This window comes from Topomyia yanbarensis, chromosome 3 (assembly GCF_030247195.1).
Source record: "Topomyia yanbarensis strain Yona2022 chromosome 3, ASM3024719v1, whole genome shotgun sequence".
NCBI classification, from domain to species: domain Eukaryota; kingdom Metazoa; phylum Arthropoda; class Insecta; order Diptera; family Culicidae; genus Topomyia; species Topomyia yanbarensis.
Window position 1 is genome coordinate 215,523,265 of NC_080672.1, and position 20,988 is coordinate 215,544,252.

Here is a 20,988-nt window from a genome sequence, read left to right on the forward strand (position 1 = left end):
AAGGTCCCCAAACCCGAAGAAGGACTCCAAGCCAGAAAAAGGACCCCAAGCAAGAAAAAGGACCCCAAGCCCGAAAAAGGTCCCCAAGCCCGAAAAAGAACCCCAAGCCCGAAAAAGGACACCAAGCCCGAAAATGATCCCAAGCTTCAAGAAAACCCCTAGCCTCAAAAAGCACCCCTAGCCCGAAAAAGGACCCCAAACCCAAAAAAAGACCCCAAGCCTGACAAAGAACCCCAAGCCCGAAAAAGGAAGACAAGCTTAAAAAAGGATCCCAACTTCGCAAAAGACCACAAGCCCGAAAAAGGACCACAAGCCTGAAAAAGAACCCAAGTTCGAACAAGAACCCAAGCCCGAAAAAGGACCCCAAGCCCGAAAAGGACCCCAAGTTCGAAAAAGGTCCCCAAACCCGAAGAACCACTCGCAAAATAGCCACAAGACTGAAAAATCACCCCAAGCCCGAAAATGGACGACAAGCCCAAAAAAGAACCACAAGCCCGAAAAAGGACCCCAAGCCCGAAAAAGAACCCCAAGCCCGAAATAGGACCCCAAGCCCGAAAAAGGACCCCAAGCCCGAAAAGGACCCCAAGTTCGAAAAAGGTCCCCAAACCCGAAGAAGGACTCCAAGCCCGAAAAAGGACCCCAAGCAAGAAAAAGGACCCCAAGCCCGAAAATGGTCCCCAAGCCCGAAAAAGAACCACAAGCCCGGAAAAATGACACCAAGCCCGCAAATGATCCCAAGCTTCAAGAAAACCCCTAGCCTCAAAAAGCACCCCTAGCCCGAAAAAGGACCCCAAACCCAAAAAAAGACCCCAAGCCTGAAAAAGCACCCCAAGCCCGAAAAAGGAAGACAAGCCCAAAAAACGACCCCAAGCCCGAAAAAGACCACAAGCCCGAAAAAAGAACGCAAGTTCGAAAATGGACCCCAAGCCCAAAAAAGACAATAAGCCCGATAAAGGACGACAAGACTACAAGCCTGAAAAAGAACACCAAGCCCGAAAAAGGACCCCAAGCCCGAAAAGGATTCGACCACAAGATCGAAATAGGACGACAAGCCCGAAAAAGACCCAAAGCCCGAAAAAGGACCCCAAGCCAGAAAAATAACCCAAGTTCGACAAAGAACCCAGGCCCGAAAAAGAACCATAACCCCGAAAAAGGACCACAAGACTACAAGACTACAAGCCTGAAAGAGGACCCCAAGCCCCAAAAGAACCCCATGCGCGAAAAAACCTGGTACGCCAAGCCCGAAAAAGGACCCCAAACCCAAAAAAAGACCATAAGCGCGAAAAAGGACGACAAGAACAAAAAACGACACCAAGCCCGAAAAACGCCACAAGCCCGAAAATGAACCCCAAGCCCGAAAAAGAACCCAAGTTAGAAAAAGAACCCCAAGCCCGAAAAAGGACCATAAGCCCGAAACAGGACCACAAGACTACAAGCCTAAAAGAGAACCCCAAGCCCGAAAAAGGACCCCAAGCCCGAAAAAGACCCCAAGCCCGAGAAATTACCCCAAGCCAGTAAAAAACCACAAGCCCGAAAAAGGACCCCAAGCCCGAAAAAGGAATTCAAGCCCGAAAAAGACCCCAAGACCGAAAAAGGACCTAAAGCCCGAAAAAGGACCCCAAGCCCAAAAAAGACCCCAAGCCCCAAAAAGACCACAAGCCCGAAAAAACACCCGAAGCCCGAAAAAGAACGCAAGTTCGCAAAAGAACTCAAGCCCGAAAAAGGACCATAAGCACGAAAAAGGACCCCAAGCACGAAAATGGATCCCAAACCCAGAAAGACCCCAAGCCCGAAAAAGAGACCCAAGTTCGAATATGGACCCCAAGTTCGAAAAACGACCGCAAGCCCGAAAAAAGAGCCCCAAGCCTGAAAACGCACCCCAAGCCAGAAAAAGCTCGAAATGTTTAAAAAAGGTCCCCTAGTCCGCAAAACACCCCAAGCCCGAAAAATGACCCCAAGTTCGAAAATGGACCCCAAGCCCGAAAAAGGACCCCAAGTTCGAAAAAGGAAACCAACCCCGAAAAAGGACCCCGAGCCCGAAAATAGATCCCAGGCCCAAAAATGGACCCCAAGCCCGTAAAAGGACCCCAAGCCCGAAAAAGGACCACAAATCCGAAAAAGGACTCCAAGCCCGAAAAATGATCCCAAGCCCGATAAAGGACCCCAAGCCCGAAAAAGGGCCCCAAGCCTGAAAACGCACTCCAAGTCCGAAAAAGTTCGACAAGCTTAAAAAAGGATCCCAAGCTCGCAAAAGACCACAAGCCCGAAAAAGGACCACAAGCCTGAAAAAGAACCCAAGTTCGAACAAGAACCCAAGCCCGAAAAAGGACCCCAAGCCCGAAAAGGACCCCAAGTTCGAAAAAGGTCCCCAAACCCGAAGAACCACTCGCAAAATGGCCACAAGACTGAAAAATCACCCCAAGCCCGAAAATGGACGACAAGCCCAAAAAAGAACCACAAGCCCGAAAAAGGACCCCAAGCCCGAAAAAGAACCCCAAGCCCGAAATAGGACCCCAAGCCCGAAAAAGGACCCCAAGCCCGAAAAGGACCCCAAGTTCGAAAAAGGTCCCCAAACCCGAAGAAGGACTCCAAGCCAGAAAAAGGACCCCAAGCAAGAAAAAGGACCCCAAGCCCGAAAAAGGTCCCCAAGCCCGAAAAAGAACCCCAAGCCCGAAAAAGGACACCAAGCCCGAAAATGATCCCAAGCTTCAAGAAAACCCCTAGCCTCAAAAAGCACCCCTAGCCCGAAAAAGGACCCCAAACCCAAAAAAAGACCCCAAGCCTGACAAAGAACCCCAAGCCCGAAAAAGGAAGACAAGCTTAAAAAAGGATCCCAACTTCGCAAAAGACCACAAGCCCGAAAAAGGACCACAAGCCTGAAAAAGAACCCAAGTTCGAACAAGAACCCAAGCCCGAAAAAGGACCCCAAGCCCGAAAAGGACCCCAAGTTCGAAAAAGGTCCCCAAACCCGAAGAACCACTCGCAAAATAGCCACAAGACTGAAAAATCACCCCAAGCCCGAAAATGGACGACAAGCCCAAAAAAGAACCACAAGCCCGAAAAAGGACCCCAAGCCCGAAAAAGAACCCCAAGCCCGAAATAGGACCCCAAGCCCGAAAAAGGACCCCAAGCCCGAAAAGGACCCCAAGTTCGAAAAAGGTCCCCAAACCCGAAGAAGGACTCCAAGCCCGAAAAAGGACCCTAAGCAAGAAAAAGGACCCCAAGCCCGAAAATGGTCCCCAAGCCCGAAAAAGAACCACAAGCCCGGAAAAATGACACCAAGCCCGAAAATGATCCCAAGCTTCAAGAAAACCCCTAGCCTCAAAAAGCACCCCTAGCCCGAAAAAGGACCCCAAACCCAAAAAAAGACCCCAAGCCTGAAAAAGCACCCCAAGCCCGAAAAAGGAAGACAAGCCCAAAAAACGACCCCAAGCCCGAAAAAGACCACAAGCCCGAAAAAAGAACGCAAGTTCGAAAATGGACCCCAAGCCCAAAAAAGACAATAAGCCCGATAAAGGACGACAAGACTACAAGCCTGAAAAAGAACACCAAGCCCGAAAAAGGACCCCAAGCCCGAAAAGGATTCGACCACAAGATCGAAATAGGACGACAAGCCCGAAAAAGACCCAAAGCCCGAAAAAGGACCCCAAGCCAGAAAAATAACCCAAGTTCGACAAAGAACCCAGGCCCGAAAAAGAACCATAACCCCGAAAAAGGACCACAAGACTACAAGACTACAAGCCTGAAAGAGGACCCCAAGCCCTAAAAGAACCCCATGCGCGAAAAAACCTGGGACGCCAAGCCCGAAAAAGGACCCCAAACCCAAAAAAAGACCATAAGCCCGAAAAAGGACGACAAGAACAAAAAACGACACCAAGCCCGAAAAACGCCACAAGCCCGAAAATGAACCCCAAGCCCGAAAAAGAACCCAAGTTAGAAAAAGAACCCCAAGCCCGAAAAAGGACCATAAGCCCGAAACAGGACCACAAGACTACAAGCCTAAAAGAGAACCCCAAGCCCGAAAAAGGACCCCAAGCCCGAAAAAGACCCCAAGCCCGAGAAATTACCCCAAGCCAGTAAAAAACCACAAGCCCGAAAAAGGACCTCAAGCCCGAAAGAGGACCCCAAGCCCGAAAATGGACCACAAGCCTGAAAAAGCACTCCAAGCCAGAAAAAGAACGACAAGCCCAAAAAACGACCCCAAGCCCAAAAAAGGACCCAAAGCCCGAAAATGAACCCAAGTTCGAAAAAGAACCCAAGACCGAAAAAGGACCACAAGACTACAAGCCTGAAAGAGAGCTCCAAGCCTGAAAAAGGACCCAAAGCCTGAAAAAGGACCCCAAACCCGAAAAAGGACCCCAAGTGCGAAAAAGGAGCCCAAATACGAAAAAGAACCCCAAGCCAGAAAAAGAACCCCAAGCCCGAAAAAGGACCCCAAGTCCGAAAAAAGACCATAATTCCGAAAAGGGACCACAAGACTACTAGCCTGAAAGTGTACCTCAAGCCTGAAAGAGGACCCCAAGCTCAACAAAGAACACCAAACCCGAAAAAGGACCCCAAGCACGAAAAAGGACCTTAAGCCGTAAAAAGTGGCCCAAGCCCGAAAAATGACCCCAAGCCCGAAAAAGGAATTCAAGCCCGAAAAAGACCCCAAGACCGAAAAAGGACCTAAAGCCCGAAAAAGGACCCCAAGCCCAAAAAAAGACCCCAAGCCCCAAAAAGACCACAAGCCCGAAAAAACACCCTAAGCCCGAAAAAGAACGCAAGTTCGCAAAAGAACTCAAGCCCGAAAAAGGACCATAAGCACGAAAAAGGACCCCAAGCACGAAAATGGATCCCAAACCCAGAAAGACCCCAAGCCCGAAAAAGAGACCCAAGTTCGAATATGGACCCCAAGTTCGAAAAACGACCGCAAGCCCGAAAAAAGGCCCCAAGGTCGAAAAACACCACAAGCCCGAAAAAGAACCCCAAGCCCAAAAATGGACCCCAAGCCAGAAAAGTCGACACTCCCAAAAAGGACCCAAAGCCCGAAAAAGGACCACAATTTCGAAAATGGACACCAAGCCTGAAAAATCCCAAAAAAGGACCCCAATCCCGAAAAAGGACCCCAAGTCCAAAAAGGACTCTAAGTTCGAAATAGGACCCCAAGCCCGAAAAAGACCTCAAGATCGAAAAACACCCCAAGACTGAAATAGACCCCAAGCCCAAAAAGGACCCCAAGATGGAAAAAGGACCACAAGCCCGAAATAGAGCACAAGCCCCCAAAAGGGTCCCAAGCCTGAAAAAGCACCCCAAGAACGATAAAGGATGACAATCCTAAAAAAGGATCTCATGCCCGAAAAAGGACCCCAAGTTCGAAAAAGACTCCAAGATCGAAAAAGACCCAAAGCCCGAAAAAGACCCTAAGCCCGATAAAGGACCCAAGTTCAAAAAAAGACCCCGAGCATGAAAAAGGGCCCCAAATCCGACAAAGTATCGCAAGCCCGAAAATGGACCCTAAGCCCGAAGAAGACCCCAAGCTCGAAAAACACCCCAACACCGAAAAAAACCCCAAGCCCAAAAAAGAACCCCAGGTTCGAAAAGGGACCCCAAGCCCGAAAAAAACCCCAAGTTCGAAAAAGAACCCAAGCCTCAAAGAAGACCCCAAGCCCGAAAAGAACCCCATGCGCGAAAAAAGGACCCCAAGCCCAAAAAAAGACCCCACGCCTGAAGAAGCACACGAAGTCCGACTATGGACGACAAGCCCAAAATACGACCCCAAGCCCGAAAAAGACCCCAACGCGAAAAAGACCCCAAGCCCGAAAAAAGACCCCCAGTTCGAAAAATGACACCAAGCTTGAAAAAGGACCCCAAGCCCGAAAAAGGACGACAATCTCAAAAAAGGACGCCGAACCCGAAAAAGGACACCAAGTCCAAAAAACGACCCCAAGCCCGAAAAAGACCACAAGCCCGAAAAAAGAACGCAAGTTCACCCGAAGAGACGATAGGGCGAGCTAAAGAAGTTCGCACCATTCACGCGCGCGAATTCGAAATGCGCAACTGGGTGAGCAACAGCGAACAAGTTTTGCATGCATTGGGAGAATGTAACGAACAAAAGCTATTGAAGATTGGTCTGGATAAACAGAATGTCTAAGAAAAGTTCTCGGGTTGGTTTGGAACCCGTACGGCGACTTCTTTACGTTCTCTACCAAATTTCACGGTGATCTCGCTGAGTATGTGACTGGAAACGGTTGGCCGATGAAACGCATAACTGCCCGCTGCGTTATGAGTTTATTTGACCCGATGGGGCTATTGACACCATACCTGATTCATGGAAAAATATTGATCCAAGACCTTTGGAGATGCGGTATTCATTGGGACCAACGAATTCCAGAGGACGAACATAAGAAGTGGAAGAAATGGGTATCCCTCTTATCCGGAATTTCTAACTTAAAAATTCCACGCTACTATTTTAACAGTGTTAACCCAAATCATTCCCATTCTATCCAGCTGCACGTGTTCACCGACGCAAGTGAACTAAGTCTAGGCTACGCAGCATATTTTCGGGTCGTCAATGATGCGGGAGTCTATTGTACGTTGGTCATGGCAAACAGCAAAGTTGCGTCGATCAAGCATCAATCTATTCCTAGGAGCGAGATTGGCGGTACGTGTCCACGATTGTCACTCTCTTAATATCTGCAGTATAACCTTCTGGACATATTCGAGCACCGTATTTTCTTGGATCCGCTCAGACAGCCGAAGATACAAGCAGTACTTTGCCCATCGTCTAGGCGAGATTCTCACACACTCCCAGCTGCAGGACTGGCGGTGGCTACCGTCAAAGGAGAATGCTGCGGACTGCCTGACAAAGTGGGGAAATGATACCGAGCCGGATATAAACAGCAGGTGGTTTCGTGCGCCGTCTTTGCTGTGGAAATCGGAGGAAAACTGGCCACAGCAACGAAAAGTCGCGGCGAACACAGAATTAGAACTTCGACCGCGGTATTTACTTCATCATATGCAGATCTCCGAAACTCAACAAGGCATGGAGCGAGTATCTAAGTGGAACGTGTTAGTTCGATCGATTGCTTTTGCATACCGCTTCATCCGAAACTGTAAACTGAAAGCAAATGGCCAACCGATACAGACGATTAAGGCAGTCGACCATCAACTTAAGTGCTTGCTACGACAGGTCCCAGCAATTGATTTTCCTTTGGATCAAAGTTATTAAAAAATCGTGTCATTTCCGCTGAATTACTAGTGAGTATTGACAAATCTAGCCCAATCTACAACAGATGCCAGTTCGCTGACGAGTTTGGAGTTCTCCGCGTTCTTGGCAGAACTGCAAACGCTGGATACGCATCTTTCGATGCACGGTTCCCTGTTCTGCTTCCTAAAAAGCACAGAAAAAAAGATTACCATTCTGATCTTAGATCACTACCATTGCATGTTTGGTCATGCAAATAAAGAAACGGTCGTTTATGAAGTTCGTCAGCGATATGACATACGCAAACTCCGCACGATGTTAAGTACCGTTATAAAAGAGTGTCAACGGTGTACGTTACAACAGAGCAAACCACTAGCCCCCCGAAGGGCTCCACTACCAGAAAAAACGCCAAAATGTAGTGGTCGTTCAATCCACGCGCGGCCCCCCACATGTGTGGAGTGTGGGAACGCATGGTGCGTAGTGTAAAAGAAACCATGCGTGCTCTCGACGACGGCCGTAGGCTAAACGATGAGATACTGTTGACCGTCCTAGCGGAAACAAAATGATTTATAAACTCGCGTCCACTCACGTATATGCCACTGGAGACTAGCGGCGATGAGGCAATCACCCCAGCAACCGTACGAACATGTAGCGGCTAAGAATTGCTACGGCCGGTGGTAAAGTTGGCGTTGATTGAGATAAGGAATGGTGTATCCAGTAAGCTTCAGGAACCATATCCGGATTCACGGTGCAGCGGATGTTTCGGCAGCACTGTACCAGATGGGGTATGTTCGGACTAGCGACAGCGATCTTGTCAAACGACTGACGTCTCATCGCGATACGAACCGACTGTCGAGAGGTGACTGGAGATCGAGAAAGATCGGCGAACACGTGCGGACTCTAGCATCTGAATATTTGCCTATTTAATTTTTCTGGAATAGATTATTATTTTGCAGCCTTCATTGCTGTATATTGCGTTGAATTTGGTAGTGTTCAGTACGCTGCAGGTACAGGTAAAATAAGCCATCGAATTGAATTTGGCAGCAGAAAATGTATACCATTTTCATTGCCCCTCAGGTTATAAGCCATTATATGGGGAGATTATTAAGTTAACTGAAGTGTGAATTGCTCAAAAGACTAACGTAAGTCGACAATAATCTGCATTCTAATTCCTATAATCACAGTATTAAATTTTATAGCTTTGAGCTTCTCAAACATAAACAGTTGCTGCAAAGGGCTTCTTTCACTTCAACAGACCCCAATTCAGAAAAACGACCCCAAGCCCTAAAAAGTACCCAAAGCCCGAAAAAGACCCCAAGCCCGAAAAAGGACTCCCAACCCGCAAAAGAACCCCAAGCCCGAAAAAGGACGACAAGCCCAAAAAACGACCCCAAGCCCGGAAAAGACCCAAAGCCCGAAAAAGCACCCCCAGCCCGAAAAAGGACGACAAGCCCAAAAACGACCCCAAGCCCGAAAAAGACCACAAACTCGAAAAAGGACCCCAAGCCCAAAAAAGAACCCAAGTTCGAAAAAGAACCCCAAGCCAGAAAAAGCACCATAAGCCTGAAAAAGGACCACAAGACTACAAGCCCGCAAAAGGGCCCCAAGCCCGAAAAGGGACACCAACCCCGAAAAAGGACGACAAGCCCAAAAAAGAACCCCAAGCTCGAAAAAGACCATAAGCTCGAAAAGGACCCCAAGCCCGAAAAAGGACCCCAAGTTCGAAAATGGACCCCAAGTTCAAAACAGGACCCCAAGCCGGAAAAACGACTCCAAGCCCGAAAAAGTACCTCAAACCCGAAAAAGAACCCAAAACCCGAAAAAGAACCCAAGCCAGAAAAAAGAACCCAAGCCCGAAAAAAGCACCCAAGCCCGTAAAAGGACCCCAAGCTCGAGAGTGACCCCAAGCCCGAACAGGAACCCAAGTCCGAACAGGACCCCAAGTTAAAAAAGGATCCCAAGATCGAACAAGGACCCCAAGCCCGAAAAAGACCCCAGCGCGAAAAAGGACACAAATCTGAATAAGGTCCCCAAGCCCGTGAAAGAACCCCAAACCAGAAAAGGGACCCAAGCCCGAAAAAGGACCCCAAACCCGAAAAAAGACCCCAAGCTCGAAAAAGGACATCAACCCCGAAAAAGACCCCAAACCCGAAAAAGTATCCCAAACCCGAAAAATGGACACTAAGCCCTAAAAGGACCCCAAGCCCGATAAATGAACCCAAACCCGAAAAAGGACTCCAAGCCCAAAAAAGGATCCCAAGCCCGAAAAATGAACACCAAGCCCTAAAAGGACCCCAAGCCCGATAAAGGACCCCAAGCCCGAAAAAGGAACCAAAGCCTGAAAAAGGATCCCAAGCCCTAAAAAGCCCGAAAAACGCCACAAGCCCGAAAATGAACCCCAAGCCCGAAAAAGAACCCAAGTTAGAAAAAGAACCTCAAGCCCGAAAAAGGACCATAAGCCCGAAACAGGACCACAAGACTACAAGCCTAAAAGAGAACCCCAAGCCCGAAAAGGACCCCAAGCCCGAAAAAGGAGCAAAAGCTCGAAAAAGGGGCCCAATTCCGAAATGGACCCCAAGCCTGAAAAGCACCCCAAGCCCGAAAAAGGACCCCAAGCCCGAAAAAGGACCCCAAGCCCGAAAAAGGACCCCAAGCCCGAAGAAGGACCATAAGCCAGAAAAAGGACCACCAGACTACAAGCTTGGAAAAGGACCCCAAGCCCGAAAAAGGACACCAAGCCCGAAAAAGGACCCAAAGCCCCAAAAACGACCCCAAGCCCGAAAAGGACCACAAGCCCGAAAAAGACCACAAGCCCGAAAAAGGACCCCACGCCCGAAAAAGGACCATATGCCGGAAAAAGTACCACAAGACTACAAGCTTGAAAGAGGATCCCAAGCCCGAAAAGGACCCCAAGCCCAAAAAGGACCCCAAGCCCGGAAAACGAGCACTAGCCCGAAAAAGGGGCCCAATCCTGAAAAAGGACCCCAAGCCTGAAAAAGCACCCCAAGCCCGAAAAAGCACCCCAAGTTCGTAAAAGGACCCAAAGTTCTAAAAAGTACCCCAGCCCGAAAAAGACCACAAGCCCGAAAAAGGATCCAAGCCCGAAAAATTAACCTAAGCCTGATAAAAGGACCCCAAGCCCGAAAACGGACCTCAAGTTCGTAAAAGGACCCCAAGCCCGAAAAAGGACCCCACGCCCGAAAAAGGACCATATGCCGGAAAAAGGACCACAAGACTACAAGCTTGAAAGAGGACCCCACGCCCGAAAAGGACCCCAAGCTTAAAAAAGAACCACAGCCCGAAAAAGCACCAAGCCCGTAAAAGGACCCCAAGTTCTAAAATGGACCATAAGCCCGAAAAAGACCACAAGCACGAAAAAGGACCCCAAGCCCGAAAAAGGTCCCCAAGCCCGGAAAAGGACCTTAAGCCCGAAAAATGAAGCTAAGCCCGATAAAGGACTCCAAGCCCGAAAATGACCCCAAGTTCGTAAAAGGACCCCAAACCTGAAAAAGAACCCCAAGTCCGAAAAAGTACCCCAAGCCCGAAAAAGGACCCCACGCCCAAAAAAGGACCATATGCCGGAAAAAGTACCACAACAATGCAAGCTTGAAAGAGGATCCCAAGCCCGAAAAGAACCCCAAGCCTGAAAAAGCACCCCAAACCCGAAAAAGCACCCCAAGCCCGTTAAAGACCCCAAGTTCTAAAAAGGACCCCAAGCCCGAAAAAGACCACAAGCCCGAAAAATGACCCCAAGTCCGAAAAAGGTCCCCAAGCCCGAAAAAGGACCACAAGCCCGAAAAAGACCACAAGCCCGAAAAAGCAACATGTGCTGGAAAATGGACCACAAGACTACAAGCTTGAAAAAGATCCCAAGCCCGTAAAAGGGGCCCAATCCGGAAAAAGGATCCCAAGCTTGAAAAAGGACCCCACGCCCGAAAAAGTACCATATGCCGCAAAAAGGACCACCAGACTACAAGCATGAAAGAGGATCCCAAGCCCGAAAAGGACCCCAAGCCTGAAAAAGCACCCCAAGCCCGAAAAAGGACCCCAAGCCCGAAAAATGAACCTAAGCCCAAAGAAGGACCACAACCCCGAAAAAGGACCCCAAGTTCGTAAAAGAACCCCAAGGCCGAAAAAGGACCCCAAGCCGGAAAAATGAACGTAAGCCCAAAGAAGGACCAGAAGCCCGAAAAAGGACCCCAAGTTCGTAAAACGACCCCGACCCAGAAAAAGGACCCCAAGTCCGAAAAAGGACCCCACGCGCCAAAAAGACCACAAGCCCAGAAAAATACCTCAAACACGAAAAGGACTTCAAGCCCGAAAAAGGACCCCAATCCCGAAAAAGAACCCAAGCCCAAAAAAGAGACCCAAGCCCGAAAAAGGATCTCATATTCGAAAAAGGACCCCAAGCCCGAAGAAAGACCATAAGCCAGAAAAAGGACCACAAAACTACAAGCTTGAAAGAGGACACCAAGTCCAGAAAAGGACCCCAGGCCTGCAACAGGACCCCAAGCCCGAAAAAGAACCACAAGACTACAAGCATGAAAGAGGATCCCAAACCCGAAAAGCACCCCAAGACCGTAAAAAGACCCCACGTTCTAAAAAGGACCCCAAGCCCGAAAAAGACCCAAAGCCCGAAAAAGGACACGAAGCTTGAAAATGACCACAAGCCCGAAAAAACACCCTAAGCCCGAAAAGGACCCCAAGCCTGAAAAAGCACCACAAGCCCGAAAAAGCACCCTAAGCCCGTAAAAGGACCCTAGTTCTAAAAAGGACCCCAAGCCCGAAAAAGACCACAAGCCCGAAAAAGGACCCTAAGCTCGAAAAAGGTCCCCAAGCCCGAAAAAGGTCCCCAAGCCCGAAAAAGGTCCCCAAGCCCGAAAAAGGACCCCAAGCCCGAAACATGAACGTAAACCCGAGAAAGGACCAGAAGCCCAAAAAAGGACCCCAAGTTCGTAAATGGACTCCGAGCCTGAAAAAGGACCCCAAGTCCGAAAAAGGACCCCAAGCGCGAAAAAGACCACAAGCCCAAAAAGTACCTCAAGCACGAAAAGAACTTCAAGCCCGAAAAAGGACCCCAATCCCGAAAAAGAACCCAAGCCCGAAAAAGAGCCCCAAGTCCGAAAAAAGATCTCAAGCTCGAAAAAGGACCCCAGGTCCGAAAAAGGACCATATGCCGGAAAAAGGACCACAAGACTACAAGCTTGAAAGAGGATCCCAAGCCCGAAAAGGTCCCCAAGCCCGAAAAAGGAGCACAAGCCCGAAAAAGGGGCCTAATCCCGAAGTGGACCCCAAGACTGAAAAAGCACCCCAAGCCCGAAAAGCACCCCAAGCCCGAAAAAGGACCCCAAGCCCGAAGAAGGACCATAAGCCAGAAAAAGACCACAAGAATACAAGCTTGAAAAAGGACCCCAAGCCCGAAAAAGGACCCCAAGCCCGAAAAAGGACCCCAAGCCCGAAAAGGACCACAAGCCCGAAAAACGACCCCAAGCCCGAAAAAGGATACCAAGCCCGAAAAAGGACCCCAAGCCCGAAAAGGACCACAAGCCCGAAAAATAAACCTAAGCCTGAAAAAGGACCCCAAGCCCGAAAAGGACCCCAAACCCAAAAAAGGACCACAAATCTCAAAAAAGGTCCCCCAGCCCGAAAAAGGACCCCAAGACCGAAAAGGACCACAAGCCCGAAAAATAAACCTAAGCCTGAAAAAGGACCCCAAGCCCGAAAAAGGACCCCAAGCCTGAAAAGCACCCCAAGCCCGAAAAAGTACGACAAGCTCAAAATAGGACCCCAAGCCCGAAAAAGGACCACAACCCCGAAAAAGGACCACAAGCCCGAAAAAGGACCACAAGCCCGAAAAAGGACCATAAGCCCGAAGAACGACCCCAATCCCGAAAAAAGACCACAAGCCCGTAAAAGACCCCAAGCCCGAAATAGGACCCTAATCCCAAAAAAGAACCCAAGCCCGAAAAAGAGCCCCCAGCCCGAAAAAGGATCTCAAGTTCGAAAAAAGACCCCAAGCCCGAAAAAAAACCCCAAGCCCGAAAAAAGACCCCAAGCCCGAAAAAGTACCTCAAGCCCGAAAATGACTCCAACACCGAAAAAGGACCCTAATCCCGAAAAAGAACCCAAGTCCGAAAAAGAGCCGAAGCCCGAAAAAAAGCCCCAAGCACAAAAAAGGATCTCTAGTTCGATAAAGGATCCCAGGCCCGAAAAAGGTCCCCAAGCCCGAAAAAGGACCCCAAGCCCTAAAAAGGACCATAAGCCGGAAAAAGGACCACAAAACTACAAGCTTGAAAGAGGACCCCAAGCCGGAAAAGGACCACAAGCCCGGAAAAGGACCCCAAGCCCGAAAAAGCACCCCAAGCCTGCAAAAGGGCCCCTAGCCCGAAAAAGCACCACAAGACTACAAGCTTGAAAGAGGATCCCAAGCCCGAAAAGCACCCCAGGCCCGCAAAAGGACCCCAAGTTCTAAAAAGGACCCCAAGCCCGAAAAAGGACACGAAGCTTGAAAATGACCACAAGCCCGAAAAAGAACCCTAAGCCCGAAAAGGGACTCTAAGCCCGAAGAAGGACCATATGCCGGAAAAAGGACCACAAGACTACAAGCTTAGCTTGAAAGAGGATTCCAAGCCCGAAAAGGACCCCAAGCCCGAAAAAGGAGCACAAGCCCGAAAAAGAAGCCCAATCCCGAAAAAGGACCACAAGCCTGAAAAAGCACCCCAAGCCCGTAAAAGGACCCCAAGTTCTAAAAAGAACCCCAAGCCCGAAAAGGACCTCAAGACCGAAAAAGGACTCCAAGCCCGAAAAAGACCACCAGCCCGAAAAAGGACCCCAAGCACGAAAAAGGACCCTAAGCCCGAAAAAGGACCAGAAGCCCGAAAACGGACCTTAAGTTCGTAAAAGGACCCCAAGCCTGAAAAAGACCATAAGCCCGAAAAAGGACCCCACGCCCGAAAAAGGACCATATGCCGGAAAAAGTACCACAAGACTATAAGCTTGAAAGAGGATCCCAAGCCCGAAAAGGACCCCAAGCCCGAAAAAGGAGCACAAGCCCAAAAAAGAGCCCAATCCCGAAAAAGGACCCCAAGCCTGAAAAAGCAGCCCAAGCCCGAAAAAGCACACTAAGCCCGTAAAAGGACCCCAAGATCTAAAAAGGACCCCAAGCCCGAGAAAGACCCCAAGACCGAAAAAGGACCCCAAGCACGAAAAAGACCACAAGCCTGAAAAAGGACCCCAAGCCCGAAAAATGAACCTAAGCCTGAAAACGGACCCCAAGTTCGTAAAAGGACCGCAAACCCGAAAAAGGACCCCACGCCCGAAAAAAGATATAGTCCGGAAAAAGGACCACAAGACTACAAGCTTGAAAGAGGATCCCAAGCCCGAAAGGACCCCAAGCCCGAAAAACGAGCACTAGCCCGAAAAAGGGGCCCAATCCCGAAAAAAGACCCCAAGCCTGAAAAAGCACTTCAAGCCCGAAAAAGCACCCCAAGCCCGTAAAAGGACCCAAAATTCTAAAAATGACCCCAAGCCCGAAAATGACCACAAGCCCGAAAAAGGACCACAAGCCCGAAAAATGCACCTAAGCCTGAAAAAGGACCCCAAGCCCGAAAACGGACCTCAAGTTCGTAAAAGAACCCCAAGCCCGAAAAAGACCACAAGCCCGAAAAAGGACCCCAAGCCCGAAAAAGGACCCCAAGCCCGAAAAAGGACCCCAAGCCCGAAAAACGAACCTAAGCCCGAAAAAGGAACCCAAGCCTGAAAAAGCACCCCAATCTAGTAAAAGCACCCCAAGCCCGTAAAAGGACCCCAAGTTCTAAAAAGGACCCCAAGCCCGAAAAAGACCACAAGCCCGAAAAAGGACCCCAAGCCCAAAAAATGAACGTAAGCCCGAGAAAGGACCAGAAGCCCGAAAAAGGACCCCAAGTTCGTAAAAGGACCCCAAGTTCGTAAAAGGACCCCGAGCCTGAAAAAGGACCCCAAGTCCGAAAAAGGACCCCAAGCGCGAAAAAGACCACAAGCCCGAAAAAGGACTTCAAGCCCGAAAAAGAACCCCAAGCCCGAAAGAGAGCCCCAAGCCCGAAAAAGGATCTCAAGTCCGAAAAAGGACCATATGCCGGTAAAAGTACCACAAGACTACAAGCTTGAAAGGGGATCCCAAGCCCGAAAAGGACCCCAAGCCCGAAAAAGGAGCACAAGCCCGAAAAAGAGCCCAATCCCGAAAAAGGACCCCAAGCCCGAAAAATGAACCTAAGCCCGAAAAGGGACCACAAGTCCGAAAAAGTACCCCAAGCCAGAAAAAGCACACCAAGCCCGTAAAAGGACCCCAAGTTCTAAAAGGACCCCAAGTTCTAAAAAGGACCCCAATCCCGAAAAAGGCCACAAGCCCGAAAAAGGACCCCAAGCCCGAAAAAGGACCCCAATCCCGAAAAATGAACCCAAGCCCGAAAAAGGTCCCCAAGCCCGAAAAAGAACCCCAAGCCTGAAAAAGCTCCCCAAGCCTGAAAAAGCACCCCAAGCCCGTAAAAGTTCTAAAAAGGACCCCAAGCCCGAAAAAGACCACAAGCCCGAAAAGGACCCCAAGCCCGAAAAATGAACGTAAGCCCGAGAAAGTACCAGAAGCCCGAAAAAGGACCCCAAGCCCAGTAAAGTACCTCAAGCCCGAAAAAGACCCCAATCCCGAAAAATGAACCCAAGCCCGAAAAAGGCCCCAAGCCCGAAAAAGGACCCCAAGCCTGAAAAAGCTCCCCAAGCCCAAAAAGCACCCCAAGCCCGTAAAAGTTCTAAAAAGGACCCTAAGCGCGAAAAAGACCACAAGCCCAAAAAAGTACCTCAAGCACGAAAAGGACTTCAAGCCCGAAAAAGGACCCCAATCCCGAAAAAGTACCCAAGCCCGAAAAAGAGCCCCAAGTCCGAAAAAAGATCTCAAGCTCGAAAAAGGACCCCAGGTCCGAAAAAGGACCATATGCCGGAAAAAGGACCACAAGACTACAAGCTTGAAAGAGGATCCCAAGCCCGAAAAGGACCCCAAGCCCGAAAAAGGAGCACAAGCCCGAAAAAGGGGCCCAATCCCGAAGTGGTCCCCAAGACTGAAAAAGCACCCCAAGCCCGAAAAGCACCCCAAGCCCGAAAAAGGACCCCAAGCCCGAAGAAGGACCATAAGCCAGAAAAAGACCACAAGAATACAAGCTTGAAAAAGGACCCCAAGCCCGAAAAAGGACCCCAAGCCCGAAAAAGGACCCCAAGTCCGAAAAGGACCACAAGCCCGAAAAATAAACCTAAGCCTGAAAAAGGACATCAAGCCCGAAAAAGACCCCAAACCCGAAAAAGAACCCCAAGCCCGCAAAAGGACCCCAAGCTCGAAATAGGACCCCAAACCCGAAAAAGGACCACAAGCCAGAAAAACGACCCCAAGCCCGAAAAAGGACCCCAAGTTCGAAAAAGGCTCCAATATCTAAAAAGGACCCCAAACCCAGAAAAGGACCACAAATCTCCAAAATAGTCCCCCAGCCCGAAAAAGGACCCAAAGCCCGAAAAAGACCACAAGCCCGAAAAAGGACTCCAAGCCTGAAAAGCACCCCAAGCCCGAAAAAGTACGACAAGCTCAAAATAGGACCCCAAGCCCGAAAAAGGACCACAACCCCGAAAAAGGACCACAAGCCCGAAAAAGGACCATAAGCCCGAAAAACGGCCCCAAGCCCGAAAAAAGACCACAAGCCCGTAAAAGACCCCAAGCCCGAAATAGGACCCTAATCCCAAAAAGGAACCCAAGCCCGAAAATGAGCCCCAAGCCCGAAAAAGGATCTCAAGTTCGAAAAAAGACCCCAAGCCCGAAAAAAGACCCCAAGGCCGAAAAAGTACCTCAAGCCCGAAAATGACTCCAACACCGAAAAAGGACCCTAATCCCGAAAAAGAACCCAAGTCCGAAAAAGAGCCGAAGCCCGAAAAAAAGCTCCAAGCACAAAAAAGGATCTCTAGTTCGATAAAGGATCCCAGGCCCGAAAAAGGTCCCCAAGCCCGAAAAAGGACCCCAAGCCCTAAAAAGAACCATAAGCCGGAAAAAGGACCACAAGACTACAAGCTTGAAAGAGAATCCCAAGCCGGAAAAGGACCACAAGCCCGAAAAAGGACCCCAAGCCCGAAAAAGCACCCCAAGCCTGCAAAAGGGCCCCAAGCCCGAAAAAGCACCACAAGACTACAAGCTTGAAAGAGGATCCCAAGCCCGAAAAGCACCCCAGGCCCGTAAAAGGACCCCAAGTTCTAAAAAGGACCCCAAGCCCGAAAAAGGACACGAAGCTTGAAAATGACCACAAGCCCGAAAAAGAACCCTAAGCCCTAAAAGGGACCCTAAGCCCTAAAAGGGACCCTAAGCCCGAAGATGGACCATATGCCGGAAAAAGGACCACAAGACTACACGCTTGAAAGAGGATTCCAAGCCCAAACCCGAAAAAGGACCCTAAGCCCGAAAAAGGAGCCCAATCCCGAAAAAGGACCACAAGCCTGAAAAAGCACCCCAAGCCCGTAAAAGGACCCCAAGTTCTAAAAAGAACCTCAAGCCCGAAAAGGACCCCAAGACCGAAAAAGTACTCCAAGCCCGAAAAAGACCACCAGCCCGAAAAAGGACCCCAAGCACGAAAAAGGACCACAAGCCCGAAAAAGGACCCCAAGCCCGAAAAATGAACCTAAGCCCGAAAAAGGAACCCAAGCTTGAAAAAGCACCCCAATCTAGTAAAAGCACCCCAAGCCCGTAAAAGGACCCCAAGTTCTAAAAAGGACCCCAAGCCCGAAAAAGACCACAAGCCCGAAAAAGGACCCCAAGCCCAAAAAATGAACGTAAGCCCGAGAAAGGACCAGAAGCCCGAAAAAGGACCCCAAGTTCGTAAAAGGACCCCAAGTTCGTAAAAGGACCCCGAGCCTGAAAAAGGACCCCAAGTCCGAAAAAGGACCCCAAGCGCGAAAAAGACCACAAGCCCGAAAAAGGACTTCAAGCCCGAAAAAGAACCCCAAGCCCGAAAGAGAGCCCCAAGCCCGAAAAAGGATCTCAAGTCCGAAAAAGGACCATATGCCGGTAAAAGTACCACAAGACTACAAGCTTGAAAGGGGATCCCAAGCCCGAAAAGGACCCCAAGCCCGAAAAAGGAGCACAAGCCCGAAAAAGAGCCCAATCCCGAAAAAGGACCCCAAGCCCGAAAAATGAACCTAAGCCCGAAAAGGGACCACAAGTCCGAAAAAGTACCCCAAGCCAGAAAAAGCACACCAAGCCCGTAAAAGGACCCCAAGTTCTAAAAAGGACCCCAAGTTCTAAAAAGGACCCCAATCCCGAAAAAGGCCACAAGCCCGAAAAAGGACCCCAAGCCCGAAAAAGGACCCCAATCCCGAAAAATGAACCCAAGCCCGAAAAAGGTCCCCAAGCCCGAAAAAGAACCCCAAGCCTGAAAAAGCTCCCCAAGCCTGAAAAAGCACCCCAAGCCCGTAAAAGTTCTAAAAAGGACCCCAAGCCCGAAAAAGACCACAAGCCCGAAAAGGACCCCAAGCCCGAAAAATGAACGTAAGCCCGAGAAAGTACCAGAAGCCCGAAAAAGGACCCCAAGCCCAGTAAAGTACCTCAAGCCCGAAAAAGACCCCAATCCCGAAAAATGAACCCAAGCCCGAAAAAGGCCCCAAGCCCGAAAAAGGACCCCAAGCCTGAAAAAGCTCCCCAAGCCCAAAAAGCACCCCAAGCCCGTAAAAGTTCTAAAAAGGACCCTAAGCGCGAAAAAGACCACAAGCCCAAAAAAGTACCTCAAGCACGAAAAGGACTTCAAGCCCGAAAAAGGACCCCAATCCCGAAAAAGTACCCAAGCCCGAAAAAGAGCCCCAAGTCCGAAAAAAGATCTCAAGCTCGAAAAAGGACCCCAGGTCCGAAAAAGGACCATATGCCGGAAAAAGGACCACAAGACTACAAGCTTGAAAGAGGATCCCAAGCCCGAAAAGGACCCCAAGCCCGAAAAAGGAGCACAAGCCCGAAAAAGGGGCCCAATCCCGAAGTGGTCCCCAAGACTGAAAAAGCACCCCAAGCCCGAAAAGCACCCCAAGCCCGAAAAAGGACCCCAAGCCCGAAGAAGGACCATAAGCCAGAAAAAGACCACAAGAATACAAGCTTGAAAAAGGACCCCAAGCCCGAAAAAGGACCCCAAGCCCGAAAAAGGACCCCAAGTCCGAAAAGGACCACAAGCCCGAAAAATAAACCTAAGCCTGAAAAAGGACATCAAGCCCGAAAAAGACCCCAAACCCGAAAAAGAACCCCAAGCCCGCAAAAGGACCCCAAGCTCGAAATAGGACCCCAAGCCCGAAAAAGGACCACAAGCCAGAAAAACGACCCCAAGCCCGAAAAAGGACCCCAAGTTCGAAAAAGGCTCCAATATCTAAAAAGGACCCCAAACCCAGAAAAGGACCACAAATCTCCAAAATAGTCCCCCAGCCCGAAAAAGGACCCAAAGCCCGAAAAAGACCACAAGCCCGAAAAAGGACCCCAAGCCTGAAAAGCACCCCAAGCCCGAAAAAGTACGACAAGCTCAAAATAGGACCCCAAGCCCGAAAAAGGACCACAACCCCGAAAAAGGACCACAAGCCCGAAAAAGGACCACAAGCCCGAAAAAGGACCATAAGCCCGAAAAACGGCCCCAAGCCCGAAAAAAGACCACAAGCCCGTAAAAGACCCCAAGCCCGAAATAGGACCCTAATCCCAAAAATGAACCCAAGCCCGAAAATGAGCCCCAAGCTCGAAAAAGGATCTCAAGTTCGAAAAAAGACCCCAAGCCCGAAAAAAGACCCCAAGGCCGAAAAAGTACCTCAAGCCCGAAAATGACTCCAACACCGAAAAAGGACCCTAATCCCGAAAAAGAACCCAAGTCCGAAAAAGAGCCGAAGCCCGAAAAAAAGCCCCAAGCACAAAAAAGGATCTCTAGTTCGATAAAGGATCCCAGGCCCGAAAAAGGTCCCCAAGCCCGAAAAAGGACCCCAAGCCCTAAAAAGAACCATAAGCCGGAAAAAGGACTACAAGACTACAAGCTTGAAAAAGGACCCCAAGCCCGAAAAAGCACCCCAAGCCTGCAAAAGGGCCCCAAGCCCGAAAAAGCACCACAAGACTACAAGCTTGAAAGAGGATCCCAAGCCCGAAAAGCACCCCAGGCCCGTAAAAGGACCCCAAGTTCTAAAAAGGACCCCAAGCCCGAAAAAGGACACGAAGCTTGAAAATGACCACAAGCCCGAAAAAGAACCCTAAGCCCTAAAAGGGACCCTAAGCCCTAAAAGGGACCCTAAGCCCGAAGAAGGACCATATGCCGGAAAAAGGACCACAAGACTACACGCTTGGAAGAGGATTCCAAGCCCGAAAAGGACCCCAAACCCGAAAAAGGACCCTAAGCCCGAAAAAGGAGCCCAATCCCGAAAAAGGACCACAAGCCTGAAAAAGCACCCCAAGCCCGTAAAAGGACCCCAAGTTCTAAAAAGAACCCCAAGCCCGAAAAGGACCCCAAGACCGAAAAAGTACTCCAAGCCCGAAAAAGACCACCAGCCCGAAAAAGGAACCCAAGCACGAAAAAGGACCATAAGCCCGAAAAAGGACCAGAAGCCCGAAAACGGACCTCAAGTTCGTAAAAGGACCCCAAGCCTGAAAAAGACCATAAGCCCGAAAAGTGACCACAAGCCCGAAAAAGGACCCAACGCCCGAAAAAGGACCATATGCCGGAAAAAGTACCACAAGACTATAAGCTTGAAAGAGGATCCCAAGCCCGAAAAGGACCCCAAGCCCGAAAAAGCGCCCA